We start from the raw sequence: 19,647 nt of genomic DNA on the forward strand, positions 1-19,647 counted from the left end.
GATTGTGTCATGCAGAAGCTGTGCTGTGCCTCCAATGTGTATTTCATTTCTAGTCAATAGGCATTTGAGCTAGTTAATAAATTTTTTAACAACATTGTAGACTAGACAGGGTCATCAGCCATTCAAAGAAACAACAGTTCAGTTGTCAGTGGAGTGTTAATTTCTTTCACTTCCAACTGACCTTAACACATATTGTAAGATTAGTATTTGCAATGTTTTGCCTCTCTTGTTAAAAAATGATAAACATAGATTTGCAACTTTTTGCCTTTGAGATATTTAGATTCCCTGTCAATATTCTGCAAGCTTTTCCTCCAGCCTTGCTCTGTTTCACTGTCTCAGGTCCAAGGCTCCTAGAGAAGAAATGCAGTTTTCATTCTCTAATGCAGCAAAGGTGCAAGGTTGAACAACAAGAGCCTAATTAAAGTGCTGGACTGAAAAATCAATACACATCAATATACACCAGACATTATACTAAACAGCTCAAAATATGTTTCAGAACAGCACAGAATGTGAGCCAGCATGAACTTCTTTTCTTTTCCCTTTCTTGTTTTGGGTTTGCAGTTTGACAACACACACACACAGACTATAGAGTTAGTTGTTTTTCTGTCAGGAAAAGCCTATAATTAAACTTTTACACTTGCCCCTCTTTCAAAGTGCTGCCTTAAAAATATAGAGCATCTCACCATGTTTAGCAACTCTCCAGAGGAAAAGCCACACTTCTCTGAGTATTTTAATCTATTTTATGGCTGTCTGTCTAAACCACCAGCTTTTGCCATTACAGCCAGAGTCGTGGACCACGAAAGCGTTTCTGTCCAAAAATGCACTTAAACACGTGGGGCAGCTGCCGAGGCACGGAGCCAAAGGGATTCACACTCTGCTCCAGCCCTCACTCCATCGTGGCCAGCCCTAGCACAGCAGCCCACAAACCAGCCTGCACTAATTTCTCCCCCGTGCCATCAATACCAATGACCTTTTATCTGTTCATCTGGAGAGGAGGCGAGCACAGGGCCACCTGTGGTCACCATGGAAACAATGGCATTTGCTGACTATATTCTTTTCCTTGATGCATGTTAAAGACTATTGGCAAGTGGAGGGACACCTGAGCCAAGGTGAGCTGATTAGAGGGTCTTGAACTAGTTGAGATAACTCTTAAATTTTAATCAGTGCATTTTCTTATTTGCTGCCAAAAATAAATTTAGATTGTAAATAAATGTGATTTTAGTGCATGCATGGCTGTAATTCAACCATGGCCACAAACTCTGCCAATGTTACACTAGCAATGTAACACAAAATATCACCAGAGACATTGGATGAACCTGATTTGCCTTTTGCTTCTTGAACCACACTTGTCTGGAAGCTGATGGGGTCCTCTGCAAGCACTCACTAGCAGAGCTGCACCAAAAGGAGTAGCAGTGCCCTGTTTTTGGGACCCACAGCCAAGCTGATGTGGCTGTGCAGGGCATGAGCTCCAGGGCAGTTCTGGCACACAGAAAGGGTTGTTCAACAAGCTCAGTCTGCTCTGCCAGGGGTTATGCTGCTATATAAAATAGGCCTCTTAGTTACATTTAGTGTTTCTCTACTTTCCTGTGTAAAGACAGTACATAACTGTGGTGTGAGGTCACCTGGGGCCCAGAGGTCAGAGCTCAGGGGCTCGACAAATGAAAGGTTAGAGCTCATGTTTTGGGCAAAGACACACAGGAACCAATAAACCAACATCAAACCCCTCCCCACAAGCTGGGTTTTTGTCCACCTCTGATGCACTGATCCATAAGAATTCCCTGCTCTGCAATGTTACAATTGTAAATAGTCAAGATACAGAATATTAAATAGAAGTGAAGGCATCTTAACCCACTATCATTACAGAAAACAAATGTGCAATGTACCAGCCTCATGAGAACAAACACTTTGGGTGGGTGTTACATTTTTCTAGTAAATAGTAGAAAAACAAAAATGCAGGTTGCAGGTGAAGAAAATTAGTCACATGATCAGCTGGATGGAAAGGGAGACACAGAGGAACAGAGAAAGAGCGTGCAAAGTAGGAAAGTATATAGAAGATTGTTTTACCTTTATTTTGAAGAGACATTGCTGTTTTAAAATGGCTTAATATTTGTAATTATCCCTCAGCCTGTATAGATCTCAGTAGATGCATGTATCACTCCTATGCATGCATCTGAACAAGCTGAAGCACAGCTGATGCTTCTCCTCAAGGTGAGGTGAGAAAGAGGAGGGTGCAAGGTGCCTGGGCAGAGCTGTGGGCACCTCCAGGTGCCTCAGCCTGAGCAGCTCATGGGATGCCCCAGACAGGGCCTGGTGGACAGTGGGGAATTGCCCAGAGGGTCTCTCCCTGTGCAGCTCCCCTTGTCCTGGGCAGCCCATTGCCCTCTATGTGAGCACCCATGCCCTGTGTCCAATGATGGAGGATGAAGAGGAGAAGGGGTGGGGAAAAGATGTAAAATGTCCAGTCTAGAGATCAAATTTGGGGCAACCTTCAGCCCTTACCTCCTAATTCTACATCCTGTCCTTCCTTGCACCTCATTACTCACAGGGCTGTCAAATCTGGACTCCAGCCTGCTAGATTAAGGACTGCAAGTTTATTTAAAAGGAAACAAAACAAAAACACACCAGTTTTCCTCATTACTGGCAGCCATCAGGATGGCTCTCTGCAGGACCACACAGGGAGCAGAGGCAGTGGCATGCTGACAATTAGCTGGCCAGCAGCATGAGCCTGGAGCACTGCAGGGTTTGGATGCTGCAGAGCATTTTGCAGCACTAACAAGGAGCTGGGCTGTCTTTGCTGGAGCATGGTTTTATAGTGTCCCACTCTGTCCCAAATCCTCCTGGAGCCAAGCCCTCTTCCAAGGTCACTGCCTGCTTGGGGGTGTGCAGCCCCCCAGTTCTGTGGGGACTGCAGGGGAGAGGAGATGGAGCCCAGGGGTGCACACTGGTACCTGCTGGGCTGCTCACCTGCACAGTGCCTGAGGATCCAGTCAGGGGGTAAGAGAGCCACCTCCACACAGGGATGCTGCCCTGAGACATCAGGGCAAGGAATCACCCACCTGGGCTGTGGCCGAGGGTCTTGGTGTGGGATGGGTGGCCCCTGTCCAAAGGAACTGGAAGAGGATTTTACTTTCCTTCTGCTTCATTGCAAGGCACAATCAGGCTCTTTTGAAGATGTCTGGCTGAGTTTTGTATTATTTTTTTTTTTCTAGACTTGAGTTGATGAGTATTGCCCAAAAGAACTATTATGTCCTGAACAAAAATGGGGAAATTCTTATGCATAAAATTCAGCTGAGCCATGACCCATAAAGGACCTCACACTGCTAATACTGTGTCAGACAATCAAGTTACATAATTCAACTGTACAAAAATAACAGATGCAGTTAGTTTAACTCACTAAAAATGCTAAACCTATGAAGAGACGTAGAACATTCAGTGATCTGAAATCAGAATGAGGTAATTGCACTCAAATAAACTGCACCTCCACAATTCCTCGCATGCCAGCTGCCAGGGAGTTTAGGAATGCCCCTCAGCCAGTTTGGCTGGAGAAGATGGAAGCACTGAGCAGGCTCCAGGTAAGTCAAATGACTCTTTGGATGCATTATCTTGTTGAACTGTGACAGTTTTAAACTCAGACTAAGCTGGATCTTGTTCTGTGACTAGGTAGACAATGTTGTATCACTGATGAGAAGAAAGTCTGTATTTTTGACTATCTCTGCTTATAACCTGAACTGTGGAGAACTCCTAATCTCCACTTAGAGAGTGAGATTCTCAAGGTGTACAAACCCTGAGCAAAGATTAGCAAACACACACACACACACATACTCTCCTGTGTATAAATACATTCTAAAATGTGTCAACACACACTGAACCTGTCTGCAAGGGCGAGGCAGATCTGGGCACCTTTCTCTGGTTGATACTGAACACAAAACGTGGCTGTGCATGTGCACAAGAAGCAAAGTGTAATTTGTCTCAGGGAGCTCCTGTGCCTTTTCCCGGTGTGGTTCAGCCCCAGCTCTGACTGCCTGGGCTGCTGCTCCAGCTGCTCAGGCTCCTGCATGCCTTCAGGCTTTCATTCCAAGAGCACTTCTGGTGCCAGAGGGTTTTGGCAACAGTTATAATGTGAATGATTACTTCCATTGAGGAAACCATCGGTGATAACAGCGATGAGAAGGTGTGTGTGGTGTAAACCACAGCTTGCTGAGGGCAGTAGAGCATGGGGGTATGCAAGGACAGGCTCTAGGTGCTGCTGGGGGGAAGCTGCTCTGCAAATGAAAGAATGGCATGTTGGCAGGGGAGTGAATGTGTTAAGCAGAGTTTAACCCCTCAGCAGCTCTGTGAATAAAATGTTTTCAGACCTGGCCTGAGCTAGGTGTTCACTCAGCTAATGAAAATGCTGTACCCCTCTGTCTGACCAGCCTGGTGTATTCACCAGGCATGGCTGTGAAAGGAGGTATATTTTTGCCACGTCTGTTGTCGCGTTGCCTAATACCAATGTGGACATTATAAACCCAAGCCAATGAATTTAAATTTTATTTTCTTACCCAGCTGCCCAAGCCAGCTTACATGCTGATCAGTATCTGCTGCAGCCTGGGAATAATCTGGCCCCAGCTCCTTGGGCAGGGAAGTAAATCCTTACTGACATCAATGAACTGAAAAATTCTGAGGTCTGGCAGTGACAAAGGGAATAGTGAATGAAAGCAGTATTTCCTTATATTGATCTGCCTTTCCTGCTCATCTGCTAATAACGTTGGCTGTTTACCCTTTGTAATAAGCTGTGATAGGTGCATTCACTGGCCTTAGCAGTTCTCCCAGTATTCAGGAAACAGGGAGCCCCCAAATAAAGGAGCTGGCTAGAACCACATAAAATTAAGCATGTTAAATATTTTAAAGTTTGCAGTTCAACCACTTGAGTGATTGAATGCATATTTAGATCTTGATTTTGCTCCCAAGATTTTCTCCACATGATATTTAAAGAGCCTTGAACCCAGTTTACCAGACAGGAGAACACATGGGAAGGGAACCCTTTTATAGCCATTTTCTGAGTTTTTGGAGATTGTTCCACATGGGAACTCAGGGAGACACCAGTATCTTTGTCTCACCTCAGTAATCCCTACCATTGAAGGGTGTTGGATTTTAACCCACTTTTTATATTTTTGCTTTGACTGGTATTTCTCAGGCTTGTATTGTGTATCATTGAGGGTAGTAATGTGTACTCATTTTATCCCAAAAGTAAAAGTTCTTTGTTAAGTTCTTTGTTAAGAGATTTGGCACATTAAAGATAAGGGATTGCTTCTGAGTAGCACCTACACAAAGGATGATTCAGCTGCCTGAAGTAAATTCAGATGACAAAAAAGTGGGTACAGCAAAGGTTTATAAAATCAAGAGAGTCATGGAAATAATTATTTGGAACAAGAATTTAAGAACTCAGTGCATGGTCATATAACATGGAGTGAAATTGTGGAACTAAATGGCCCTGGATGTTCTGGATATCAAAACCTTACATGGCCTTAAAAACTGATGATGCAAAGTCATGGATGAGAAGGAGAGGGAAAATCTATGAGACTATAAACAATAACCAGGATACCAGCCCTGGATTGGATTGGAGCTGCTGGGTGCAAGAAGCTGGAAAGTTGTGCTATAGAAGCAGCAGCATTTAGAAACCATTTTCTGGTCCCTTTTGTAAGTGTCTGTTGCTGGTGGAGAAGGAACAGTACCTCCCCTAGACAGGACAATTGCTCCGGTTCCCATGTATACTGTAGCTCAGGCTCAGTTAAAAAAACCAAAACAAACCCCAGAGAAACACAGATACATACCTTATTAACAGCTTGGGTGCTCCCCTGGGAAGTGAAGATGTGTGTTGTTGTTACACGTAAAGTCCCAGCTCTCAGGCTGTCACAGCTCTCGGCTGTCCGGGGGATTCCATACCTTCTCTCTCTCTCTGTTTGGCTGCAGCGTTGTTCTTCCCTCTCTGCTGGGGCTCTTCTTCTGTCTTCTCAGGGGCTCCTCTTGGGCTCTTGACCCACCCCTATTTATCTCAGTTACCCTCACGAGCTACAGCTGCTGCCCAACTAAGGACCCTGCAGCTGCAGCTCGTTTGGAGTAACTTAGACACACACTGATCTCACAATACAACATGTATTCAGGCCCCCACATTTCCCCCTTTTCTTTTAACAATTATAATATACACACAGTCCCAGCTCTCAGGCTGCCTCTTCTATAGTCCCAGCTCTCTGGCTGCCATACACGTAAAGTCCCAGCTCTCAGGCTGTCATACACGTAAAGTCCCAGCTCTCAGGCTGTCACAGCTCTCGGCTGTCCGGGGGATTCCATACCTTCCTTTGATGTTTGGCTGCGTGTTCTTCCTCACACGGGGCCACCAGTTGTTGTAATCTTTGCTCTCTGGCTGCCATACACGTAAAGTCCCAGCTCTCAGGCTGTCACAGCTCTCGGCTGTCCGGGGGATTCCATACCTTCCTTTGATGTTTGGCTGCGTGTTCTTCCTCACACGGGGCCACCAGTTGTTGTAATCTTTGCTGCAGCTTTGTTATGGCCTCTCTGCTGGGGCTCTTCTCCTTTCTCTGCAGCACAGTCCTTTCTATCTTCTCCATACCTCATCACGTCGGGGTCACCAGTTGTTGTTACACGTAAAGTCCCAGCTCTCAGGCTGTCACAGCTCTCGGCTGTCCGGGGGATTCCATACCTTCTCTCTCTCTCTCTCTCTGTTTGGCTGCAGCGTTGTTCTTCCCTCTCTGCTGGGGCTCTTCTTCTATCTTCTCAGGGGCTCCTCTTGGGCTCTTGACCCACCCCTATTTATCTCAGTTACCCTCACGAGCTACAGCTGTTGCCCAACTAAGGACCCTGCAGCTGCAGCTCGTTTGGAGTAACTTAGACACACACTGATCTCACAATACAACATGTATTCAGGCCCCCACAGTGTGTCTGTCCTGAGGAGTGGGAAGCTGATGTTAACCACACCTTGACATGGGGCTGTATTGTGCTGTTCACCTGGGATCCTTAATGCCCATGGCAAGATGAGCTGGTCTTTGCTGGAGGAAAAACCAGAACAACAAGTTAGAGGACATTTTTTTGGGAAGATCCTATGTTTCAGTTTCTTTCAGTTTGATACAAATTAGAGAAGAACTAGTTCTACATGTAGAGTAAATCTCTAGCACCTGCAGTCCTCTCAGCTCACAGGCTGCAGTGTCCTGGCCACAGGCCCCTGTTCAGGTCTGGGGGAGCCAGACAGCTTGAAGTGATGATATTTTAAATACCCTCAGAAGAACAATTGGAGCTTGCCCCTCTGACCCCACAGATGACTGGGTATGTTCACTTAAATGAATATGACTTATACTAATTTTTAAGAGTTTTTACAAACCGGTCACAGATATGCAAATTCTATAGTCAATAGATGCAAATAGAAGTCCATTAAATCCAAAGGTGAAATACAGAACCCAAAAAAAGAGTTCACTACATAAAACCTACTCTGCCACTCTCATATTTCACCTTTTTACCTTTTGCTGGTGTAATAGGATGGCCCTATGAGAAGATGAGTATGTTGTTTCGTTCCTTTTCATACACAGAGTAAGACTTTGGTCAATAAATATCAATTAGAAAAAAGTCTTAGATCTAGAGTATTTTCTCATGGTGCTGAGGTCTGGACAAGAGTTAGATAAGGACAGAAAGGCTAAAGACACTCAAACCTGAGGCAGAATGAGAGATTGCAAAGAATGTGGTTGTATGCCAAGACCAGAGCTAGCTAAGACAGACTAAACCAAATGCATTTGAGATCATTCACAAGGATAGGACTACCAAGAAAAATATACACATTAGTGCAATCAGAGATTTAGGTGAATCTGAATAAACCCCCTTCAATTTATCACAGTTGCCATTCCAGTAGTTCATTGGGCTTTTTCCCAATAGTAGTTTCCCATGTTTATTTTGGCACTTGTGGGGAAAATGTCAATGAGAGAACTACTGTTAGTGTGCCCTGCTGTGTGACTTTGAGTTATTCCAGTACCACAGCAGCCTCTTTCCAACAGATTAACATTCAGATACTGGGGTAGTTCACTCAGTTCTTATAAATCTCTATAGAAATTTTATTAACTTACAGCTTTTTTTATTTGGTGGGCCACCTATGAAATGAAACCAGATTGCTTACATTTTTTAAAGACAGAAGAATTTTTTTTAAGTGCATAAAATATATGCTTTTCTGGAAAGTTTAAAGTGCTAATTTCTGAAACAGTGGCACTGGGGAATTCAGTTGTTTTTTTGCAAAAAAATAAACAACCCCCAAAACAGACAGACATGCAAAACCCCACAAGTTAATTGTCCCCTTATTGGATTTTCCCCCATTTTTTGCTTTCATTAAGAGAAATATGTCATCACAAAAACAAATTTAAAAAAATAAAAAGGATGGGTGCAAAATTAAGGCACAAGGTTGGCACTTGAAAGGTCTGGTTTCGGTTCCTGGCTCTGTCAAACATTTCCTATGTGACCTTGTAAATGTCACTTTTGAGCATGTAAAACCATCTGGCCTGATCTAGTGAAACATGTATTTAATTTTAAGATGCAAGTAGCTCCCCTTACATCTCACAGGCTTAAATTTAAAGACATGTTTACATGCTTTGCTGGTCGGGAGCCACGATGCTCAGCCTCTTGCAGGGAGAAGGATTCCCCTCTGCCTGCAGCATCCCAGCTGCAGAGCCAGCCTGAGGAATTCTTGGTCTCTTTGGCTCCAAGCTCTCCCAAGCAGAGGCAGTGGCTCCCTGTGCATGAGCAGAAGCAGCACAGTGGGGTTTCCACTCTGAGGGCAGGAGCAATGCCTAGAACTGCCATGATAAAAGCTGTAAATTCAGATGCCTTCATTGTAAATAAAAATCTGCATTTCAGCACTGAAACACTGGCCTGGTTTTTCAGAGTTGCTGAGCAACCAACACGCTCATCAGGTTAAGAACCCACAAATGTTTTGTGGTTCAGAAAATGAGGTCACTTATTTGGAGGCTAAAAATAGATTTTGAACCCCAATTTCAAAACTTGAAACTTTGCCTTTGTGCCTTAAGTGTACTGTAAATATCCTGTCCTTTTCCACTATAGTTAGCCATAGACTCCAACTTCATATAAAATTCAGATTCAGAAGCAAAAATACCCTCATTTAGCCATTTCACTGTTAACTAAATGTAATTAAAAAGAGTAGAATTCCACTGAGACATTTTAAATAGTTATATAATGTACATATGTGTGTACACATGTTTTTAATGTACATAGTATATACAATGTTATTTTATGGCATAGCAGATGTTTCTTAATTCCCTGACACCATGCACTGGAGTTAGACTATGCCAGCCTATTTTATTATGAATAATGTGCCTGCTCTGTCATTAAGTGGGTTATTAAAGACATAAACAAAGTTTTATGCCCTGCTTTTCAACAGCTGCTGGTGGTCTACAAAGTGATAATCCTGCTTTCAGCAAATATTCTTAGGCTTTAAACTAAAATAAATAGATTTCATAGGCAACCAGTTGACTCATGAGTGGGCAGATGGTAACTCTGTGACGTCTCCGTGTCATGGAACCAGCAGTGGCATTATTTCTGAGAGAAGCCCTTCGAGCACAGGCTGGGAATGAGATGGCTGCTCCATACATCATTTCTTCCTCCACCACACAGCAATTTCTACACTAAACAAACAAGCCTGACTGGCATTTATTTCAGCAGCAACAGCAGGGGAGGAAAAATTTAAAAGCAAATGTTTATTTTAAATGAACAAATAAACATGTCACACACACACACAAATCCAGTACATGCAACAACAACTGATTTTTCCCTTCCTAATGAACTATGTGGCAAAACCACAGTTGCAAATCTTGTAGCCTGAGCCTTGGAGAAAATGATCTGGCTGGGCTGGATAACTTCAACCAGAAGGGCAGAGGGGACAGGGAAGGTGAGGTGTCCGTGCTCCGCCACGGGCGCGGTGCCTGTTCATTCAAGCGGATGTGACCCCACACGGCAGAGCCCCAAAGGTGTGCAGGGAACAGCCTTTATTCTTATAAATGGGACTGATGCCAGGCCAACCAGTCCCCCTTGCTTTGGACTTCCTAAAGAAAACAGCTTCAGACAGCTGAGCAGAAGAGTTATGGAGAGTGCTGAGATAGGAAATATCTACAGTTCCTGATATATTATGATTGGCCCCGGGAATGAGGAAGCCGAGAGACGACGGTAGTGCTAAAGGGTGCTAAACTGTACGGTGCTATTGTACACAACAACATCCTCATACAAGCAGATGTTTAAAAAAAAAAAAGGGGAGGGGGGATGGAAATTGTATTTAGACCACGTTGCACTCACCCTAGGGAGGAAAACTAAAAAAAGAGAGAATGTGGAACCAATTTTCAAGCTTGAGCAACTGAAAGTCTATTAAATGATTCTGTCATCAACATGAGATGAGAAAAAAAAGTAATAATTTATACAACAAATTAGGTAATTGTAGCTGCACGGACAAATGATATTTCTTCCCTGATAACTGAATAAACATTGTTACAAGAGGAAGGTTATAAGGAAATAGCCACTTTAGTGAACTACAAGCACCAGGTCTCCTGCTTCTGTTCATATTAAAAGACAGGCATTGAGGACTGAGGGACATGCATGCTCTGGATCACAAATATTTTTATTTACTTTGTTCCTTTCTTTTTTTTAGGAAACATATTTGACTTATTAAATATGGGCTCATTGTCATATAATAGAAGCAATCTCAGCATGATTACTGCATCATGCCAAACTCAAGTGAATTTCTTTTCTAGAGAGACAGCAATGTAAACTGAAGGAATTACAGGAACAGTATGGAAACCGCACAATTTACTTGCTTATTGACTCTTGTTTTCTTAATTACGAGCTGCATAGAAGGTAACAAAACAACACAAACTTGTAGCAGATATACAGAGAAAATAAATAATGGGAACAGAGCAGAGGCAAGTTGGGGTAATGTGGGGTAAGAGACACTACCTTCTGGATCATCACCAATAGTACTGGAATAGTGCAGTGGTCAGCTAGGGTCAGTGGAAGGACCAAGAGAGCAAACTCAAAACCACTGAAAACCCAGTGTACAGAGCACATGTGGGAATGCACAGATAGAATGGTTAAATTCCTAAGTTTTGGGGCCTTCACATTTTTGTTTTCTTTTCTGTCACAGACTTCCTGTGGGATACTGGGCAAGTCACTTAATGGCTTTTACGCCTTTGTATTGTTCTATTCAAGATTATACTGGATTTTGCCTGTGGAGACCAGGCCCTTAGTGCCAGAAATCTTTCTAGAAGGGTCACTGTTGGAGTAAAATTTCTTAAAAAACTTAACCCAGGAATTTGCAACTTGCAATACTGACCTTGACACACTACCCTTCATTTTAGTACAACTCTGTACAGATTTACTTGGCAGGGATCTTCTTAAGCACAGGCCCAACTAAGAACTCACCTTCCTTGGGGAAAAAAGAAAAATTCAGTTCCCTGGCCAGGGCATGAATCTCCCATGCAATGATGCACCAGCCCTGTGTGAGGAGGAGGGTGTAGGACAAGGCTGAGTTGAGGGTTTGGTTGTGTGAGCTGTTAAATCCCTGCCCCGTCAGTAGCACCAGGCGTGCGCTCAGAGATCAGCCCTTGCCAAGGGCTGTGCTGGCAAAGAGCTCAGCTCCCTGTGATCAAGGCTGGTTTTGAGAGGCTGAAACGAGAGGAGAGAGAATGTGAAAAGGATTTTTGCTAGGATCAATTTTCTGTCTATCTTTTTATGTATGCTTCCATCTATTTGAATGCATGCGTGTGCGTAAACAGAGCCAGTCCCCATCCCCCCCATGTCTGAAATGAAAAATAATAAAAATATATTTACATAGCTTAAACATTAGGCTATTAAAAAGCTATAGTCAGTATAACAGAGGGGAAAAAATTACAAAGAATGATTTGCATAGCAAACACATTTCACAGCTGTTTTGGACAAATGCCCTTGGTAAATATGTTTAAAGTCATGTACAACAAGAATATTTTATCACAAGTAACCATGTTTTAATAAACACTTAGTCTTTTTGTATTTCATTCTTTCTCATCATAATAATAGAAATATAACACCATATATCACTGTAAAACACATTTCCACATAAATGCTGATAAGCACAAAATATTTTTCATCATTTACATTTTAACTGTAATAATATATGGCAGGATTAAAGCTGCATCCATCATGTGTCTAACTAACCTTGCTATAATGAATTTTTAAACGTAATGGTTTCTGTCACAAAGTAAAATCATACATAATATCTTTTGACACAGTATGTTGGTATATGCAAGGTTTTAAAATGTAAACGCAACTTCATTTTTAATTAGATTTATAAACTCGAATCACTGTTTTCTTTACTATAAACCAAGGGGTAAGGAGAAAGGGTCTGGGTCTCTCAAGCCTGTAAGTTTTTTCAAGTGCCTTTCTCACAGGAAACATCCACATCCAGCATGTAGAAAGCGAGTCACACCAGAAACAAAGGATTATCAAAATCATAGGGAACGAAAGCTCTCTGGGCTGCCTGAAGGGCCTCGGTGGCAGCCCGGGTGCCCGGCCGGGCAGGGCTGGGGCTCTGCCGGGTGCAGGGACAGCGAGATGAGCACTGCCTGTCCCCACACAGCCCCTTCCTGGCGCTGCTGGAAATAACAAATAATCCGCCTCACAAGAGGAGAATCATTAAAAATAATTTGCAGGAGCTTTCTGTTCTGCGAGCCCTTTTTTTGATACAATATTTCCTTCAGTGATTATCGCTGTGGACATGTTCCTGCCATATGGATGGGAGCCGGGCGAAGAGGCGGCTCAATACCTGAGTGGTTAATTAAGAGCTGTTGCTGGGCCACAAGAAGCAGGTTTGAAATCCCTCTTCACTCACCGACAATGAGTAGCTTTTTTAGCAGCAGAAGTCGCTGGGGACAGCCAGAAGCGCAGGGTAATTATTTGAGATAACACAGAGCTGAAGAGCGGGCGCGCGTGTGCGCGGGTGCGTGCGGGGGTGCGCGGCTGCGGGGGAGGCACCTCCGACAGCAGGGCAACAGCACAGAAAAGTCTATAATAAAAAGGTCAACATCTCCTAGTTTTCTGTACAGTGTCGGCAGTCTGTAATGCCTTTTTAGAATGAATGACAATGGATTTATCTTTTTTTTTTTTTCCTCTCTTTTTTTAAACGAATCTAATTCTATATTCAAACTTTGCAATGGTGAGTGCAGGTCCTGGAGGCCAATCTGGATGAGCTGTTCTCACTTTATCAGCGCAGATGCTGAAATGACTTTGAATGCGTTGTTGCAAAATAGCAGTAATTTCAACATTAACTCGTGTAACCCTGTGCTCTCAAGAACAAAGAAAAAGCAGTGAACTGAAAGCCATGAATGAAATGAGAAAAGTCCGTAAGTTCTTAGAAATTTGGGGCTAGATTCTTAGCAGGGTAAATCTGCTTACTGCCACAGGAACAGGGAACACTATTTTGGCTGTAAATGAGCAACTCATCCAAACCAGCAGCAGATCTGATTTTTGGCCACAATATTGCTTGTGGGCAGGGGGGTATAGGTTATTATTTATGCCATTTAAAACATAAACCAAGGCTCTAACGGACAGTGATTTCAGGGATGATCTTGCTGCAGTGTATCCTATTCATTATTTTTCTCAAAAGTGTAAAGAATGATAACTTTCAGAGGCTATATTTTTGTAAATATTTCATATCCCAAATATTTATGAAGTCAAGTTGCCATTCAATTCCAGCACTGTCAAATATTTTATACAGACTCTAAGACCTGGTGAAAACTGAAGACAAGCTGTGTAGTAATCCATGGCAGTACTACATTTTTTTCTCAGATCTACAGAAGAGAATACGAACATCCTTTTGCTCAGTCATCTAATCTCAGTCCATCTACTGTGTCAGCTAAAAATACTATTTCCCCCTTTGTTAGTTTGTTTGTTTGTTTTATAACAAGCCTTTCTAGTCTATTACTGAGCAAATGACAAAACCTCTGTCATATGCTTTTTTGGCATTTCCAGAAAATCCCACATGTGATCTCTAACTTAGAAGGCTTAAATCTCCATCCAAATATGAGCTCTGTGAAGCTCAAATGAATGCTTAGCTTTGTGCTGTGAGGTAAAAATAAATTCAGGAAAGTAAAAAAGACCCTCAGCCTCCTCTCCACACACACCTTTTCACGTCTTCTCAAATGCTGGGAGATCATTTGCCTGAGCAAGCAGAGGTTTGAGCACACAAGACAGGCTCTTCAAGCACCAAAGGTTTTGCAGTTTTAGGTGTGGGCTCAGCCCCCCAAAACCTCCTATTTGTGGTGTGGGGACCATGCCATACCTGTTCTCTTGTTTATAAAGGCAGATCTTGCAAGCCTTTGATGTTTCCAGAGTGCAAACAATACTGCTCCAGCAGCAGCACTTTTGCCAGTATAACTGTCTCAGCTTTGTTTAGAAACTGCCCAATATGTTAATTATCTTCTTTACCTCTGTGGCATTATACTGTCAAACTGTACAACAGTCTTTAGAAAATAAAAGCTAACACCCTAAGCTGCTGTACCCGGCTCCCATAATATCTATTCACTGACAGTGCCTGAGCTGTCAGATCAGAAGAAGCTTCATTCGAATAAAGGTGGGCAGATGTGTGATAATGAGACAGAAGCATACAGATGCTAATATAACTGTTCAGCAGAGCAGGCTCGTCTTCGTTAGGCAGACCCAGGTAGCAGCTGCAGACTGTCAGACGCTGGAATGCTGCTTTCTCTTGATTCTCATTTAAGATCAGCTTCGTTCGCTGTCTGTCAGTGAACTTTTCCCTCACAGGAGCCTGGACCCCTAGGTGATCAGTCACATTTCGACATAACTAGATGTCAAAAGAAGTTTAAGTTGTATGACGAACTGTGATGCATTCCCTGTGCTGGCTGGCAGTCTCAGCCCTCCAAGGCGTCTTGTTAATGATCCACCTGGAAACTCTAGAGTATTTCCTGTATTTTGTTTTCTTATTAAAATACTGGCTAAGCCTTTGTCGATATCCATGTCAGCAACTGTAAGCTCAAGACAATATTATCACAAGCATAATTTGATTTAAAAATGGAACAGTGGACCTGTGCTGACCAAGCAGCAGGAGATGCACACAGAATGAGCAGGATGCTCGCTTTGTGTTGCTGCAATTTATCCTCAACAATTAAAACAAAGTATTTATGATCTTCTTGGGAGAAGAGGCAAGGTGTTACGAAGCTTTACTAAGTTTTCTTATGAGATATGTCTGCAGCCAGGCAGCTCACTCACTGATGAACACAACCAGGAATAAGATAATGGTGAGCCTCCATAGATGAGCAAACAATTCAGATACACAGGAGCTTGGAAACACAAATAACCTGAGATTGTCATTTCACATACTGCTGAAACCTTTGAACTGGGAGTCTGAACTTTGTCAGCCTTTCATCTGTTGCTATGAGCTGTTTACCCACTCACACTCCCTGTTTCAGAGAGGAGACAGACCGAGGCTATTTTACATAAAATACATATGTGTGCACACAATGCAGCAAACCTTCTCCCACAATATTTGTGTGACAAGACTTAATGTTATCTGGTGCTTAATCATGTCAAGCCAATTTTTACTGTCAACCCTGACTCCCTTCTTCACTTACCATCTGAATTGCAACATTTCTATTCTTCTTAAGAGAGCAAACTTAACCTGACCAGGTACAATTAACAGGTTGCTTACAATCTTAAAATTCTGAATTAAAAGATGACAAGGGAAGAGATTCAGATTTATGATGTTCTTTCTCTTGTTGTTTGGGGTTAGAGAATTGCAAGATGTGTATTGGTCTGGCATTTGCATCATAGTTTTCACCAAACAAAAATGATTAAATTTGCAATACTGGTCAAAAGTCTAAGGCAACTTTCTACCTGATGGACGTCAAAAGGAATTCTCAGTAGGAAGCTCCATCCACATTCAGTCTGAGGTATCCAGCAACTCCCCCAAGGCTGTGGAGAGGGATGTGAGGAGGGCCAGGATACCATACTGTGTCTGATTTGATACAGGGCTGCTTTCATTTGTTTCTCTCCCTGCACAGACAAATCCAGCTTTTAACAGTGATGAACATGAGATTTGGTAATCTGTTTCTCTCTCTGCTTTCTCCATATCAATATTATTCCTAATTAAACACTTCTCATGGCCAGTTTATACTCACTAATACTTTCTAATATAAAACAAGATGTCTCCCCCTAGATTCTGGTATTTAGTAGCCTGAAGCTCATTAGTGCATGTGTTCTCACCCAGGAGTTTTAAATATTTAACTAGCTAGGATTCTTTCAAGAGGTCTTAACCTTATAATTTGTAATAACTTGGGGATCTCATATCTGGAGTGTAAGTTATTAAAAATGTTTCTTCCTTTCACCCTGCATTGATTTCCTACTTCTAGCAATCAAACTAAGAGCTATTAGGCCAAACAACTGCAGCTGCCTATTTATTTCATTGTAGTAAAACATAAGTGATGATAATAGATCCCCTAATAGAGATTGATCTTCCACAAAAGCCAAAACCCAAGCATGAACAGCCTTGGTAGACAGCGTATTATGCATTATGCACCACCTGGTTAAAACTGTTCAGCTATAGAATAATATAGGAAGGTCCACAAAAAATGAGTGCTCTGACTGATTTATCTTCACACAGAAGTGTTTCACTTCTGTTGCTTGTAATGGCCTGAGCATGTGATACAAGTAAATTTTGTCTAAAAATTATCTAAGGACCACCTAATGTGCTGTGATGCTACTGAATGTCAAAAATGTCAGCAGCTTCCAGTAATGACTCTCTGACATAAACAGTAAGGGAGAAATATTACAGTTACTGAAGGAGTTACGAGGACAAGCATGCATTTTCATGAGTGGTCTCTTTGAATGGCAGCAAGTACTCAAGCAGGCAGCTTTCCCTGCCAGTTAAGCTGGCCAAAGAAAGCGCTCTTCCCCTGAAAGACAATTAAAATGAGTTAAATGAATTAAAAAGGCCCTGCACAGCTAAAACACGGTCAGAGGTTAGAAACAGTAGTACCTGGATTTATGAAAATCATGCGGCTGCCAAGCCTCAGAAATTGTGTGTAACAAGGGAGCCATTCAAGTAGTAACACAAACAGCTTTGTAAAATTGAAGGCAATATAATAACATAATTCTTAATTTCTAGGAGATGGTTTTGTCAGCAGTTGTGCCATCTTAGGACTTGGGTAATATACTGATTCCTAGAATTTGATTTTTATCATGTGCCTTTCCTAGGGAGAAAGAGAGCTTAAAAATGTATTAATAAATAGGAACAGCAGATAAACGAGATGCCCTTCAGATTGTTATACTATTATGGTAGAGGAGATGTCATCAGCTGGTTACACATGCCCATCATTCCTATTTTTTTTCAGAGGAACCAAATTATAGTAAAGACAGAGAGAGAGAGAGAATTACGTTGCACCCAAACATGAAAATGTAAAGGCCCTCCCTCCAGCTCCTTTGTGCAAGACATTCACCTGCAATCGGTTACTGAGCTTGGCTGGTTTTGCAGGAGCAAAAGGTCTGCAGTAATTACACAGATATTTCAGTATTAATCTTGCACCAGAAATCCCAGAACGCTACAGTATACTTTTTTACCCATTACATACACAAAGTCTATCAGAAAGCATTTGTCTCCCCACTCTTTATTCACTTTCAAAGGGTTAAACAGCCTATTTACAGGGCTGTCAGCAATCTGTATCCCAAATCATGAAAAAGTCTGGCCTAGTTTTGTTCAGCATGGAGACTTGTCTTCTTGGCCTGTTGTTGTTACCATCATGTAATATCCATGACAATCGTGTTGTGCTTTTTAGGGGCTCTGTAGTGCTAAATCTGAGGGGCCATTTTAAGCCAGTAAAGGGCTTTATTTATGTGGATTTGAAAGAGTCTTGTGAAGGGCCTTCCACTCAAAATCCTCTTCAGCAGGTCATCCTGGTTTCAAAAGGATTTAGATGCAGAGGCAGTGATCAGTACTTCTATCACGTTCTAATAGACTGACATGAGCATTTGTGCCTGAAAGACAGGGGGAAAAAAGTGATGCAGATTTGCCCTAAATTGGACTGATGCACAAAGCAGGGAGCGCAATTGACTGACGAGGTAACCCCTGGCACCCTTCTTTTACACTTCTAACCGGTGCCGCACAAAGACAGAGCCGTGGGAAGCTGCACGGGAGCAAAGCATATCCATTTTCATGGACCATATGGAAATTTTGTTTTGTGTACAGAGAAAGTGTCTGATAACAGTGACCTTAACTGCCATATGTGTATGGTGAATAGTAAACAGAGCAAACCACTCAGCTCTCTGACCCTTAGCATATGGACATCTCTACCAAAGGAGAGTTTTCACAGCACATCCACTTTCACTGTCATCTCACTGGTAACCCAGGGGATTTCACTAGATTTGTTAATGAATTGCTCTATTGACTTATATCTGAGCTTGCCTCATTAGAGTAGAAGAACAAAATTTTTATCTATGTTTTCGTGAAGGGGACCAGAATGCCCCTCCTTTGTTAAGAGGTGGGTAATCTGTAGGGCTGTCATCTGTTTTGAACTAATTTATTGTGTCAGTTTAAGAAGGCTCTTCAGTGTTCATTGATGCTCAAGCTCCACTCCAAGCCTCTTTAAATCAATTTTTTCCTTGTGAGTGGAATGTTTTTTAGGCCCCTGCTTGGTTTACAAATAGCTGAACATGTTGTTACCCTGGTGCTGGCTAGCTTTAGAGTGCCAAATACAAGCAAACTCAGTGAGCCTCCATAGCACCACCTGTCATGAAATGGCTTTCAAAGCGGCTACAAGCCTTGTACAACCTTGTACCATTCACCTTCCCCACCCACCATCACTCAAACAGCAGCTCTTCATAAACCAGCCTGTACTGAACCAGGCAAGAGGGGTTCAGCAAGTGAAGGTGGGCAGAGATGACAAACATTCATAATTCTAGCACACTTCCATTAGTGATGGGCCATTGCTTTAGGATTTCCAGCATCTGAAATACTGAATGGCCCCTGATTCTTATGCTGTGATAGCCATCAATTAGCATCCTATTAAATAGTGCTCTAATAGAGAACACATTATGCCTAATGGCTAATGTGGAATCAGGAGGAATTAGTAAAATAGGGTTCAATAAGATGCAAACCATAAAGATAAGCTGCTGAAGATTGGATCTGACTTTTTGTCTCTATGTTCAAAGAAATAAATGGCCACTGCCATAAACTTTTTTCTGCCCCTCCCCTTACCACCCTGAGTGCACAGCATGCCACAGGATGCTGGCAGGAGCGGGCACTAGGGCTGAGAGTGCTGGAGTGTGCACCTTGGAGACAAAGCAAAACGTAAACATCAGGTGATTTTTCATATCCATGCAAAATGCACCGTTTTATGGCCCTTTTTAAGATCTTGATGAACTGGAGAGGCCCTGTGTGTCCAAAACTGACCTGATGCATGAGAAAGTGATGTGAACTACTCTTAGCTGCTTTCTGCAGTAAAGCAAGCCCTGTCACTTCTCTCTGCTCTCCTGCAGTATGGAGAGGAAAACTAGATTTTACTGAATAGGGGCCAAAATCTGCAATCCTCATTTAAGCAGAAATCCCACTGAGGTTTCAACAGCACC

At 42.5% G+C, this 19,647-nt stretch overlaps 1 long non-coding RNA gene across 1 annotated transcript in view; it reads right to left on the reverse strand.

Moving 5' to 3' along the window:
• LOC113459488 (uncharacterized) overlaps nucleotides 1-13,088 on the reverse strand; it is a 22,648-nt gene extending 9,560 nt beyond the window's left edge. The window contains exons 1-3 of the long non-coding RNA XR_003380751.2: nucleotides 12,902-13,088; nucleotides 11,458-11,700; nucleotides 5,814-7,046 (exon numbers count right to left, since the gene is read on the reverse strand). This is a non-coding gene — a long non-coding RNA (uncharacterized LOC113459488). The remainder of the gene's footprint in view (nucleotides 1-5,813; nucleotides 7,047-11,457; nucleotides 11,701-12,901) is intronic.
• Nucleotides 13,089-19,647: the final 6,559 nt, after the last annotated feature.

Source organism: Zonotrichia albicollis, chromosome 13 (genome assembly GCF_047830755.1).
Source record: "Zonotrichia albicollis isolate bZonAlb1 chromosome 13, bZonAlb1.hap1, whole genome shotgun sequence".
Lineage (NCBI taxonomy): Eukaryota > Metazoa > Chordata > Aves > Passeriformes > Passerellidae > Zonotrichia > Zonotrichia albicollis.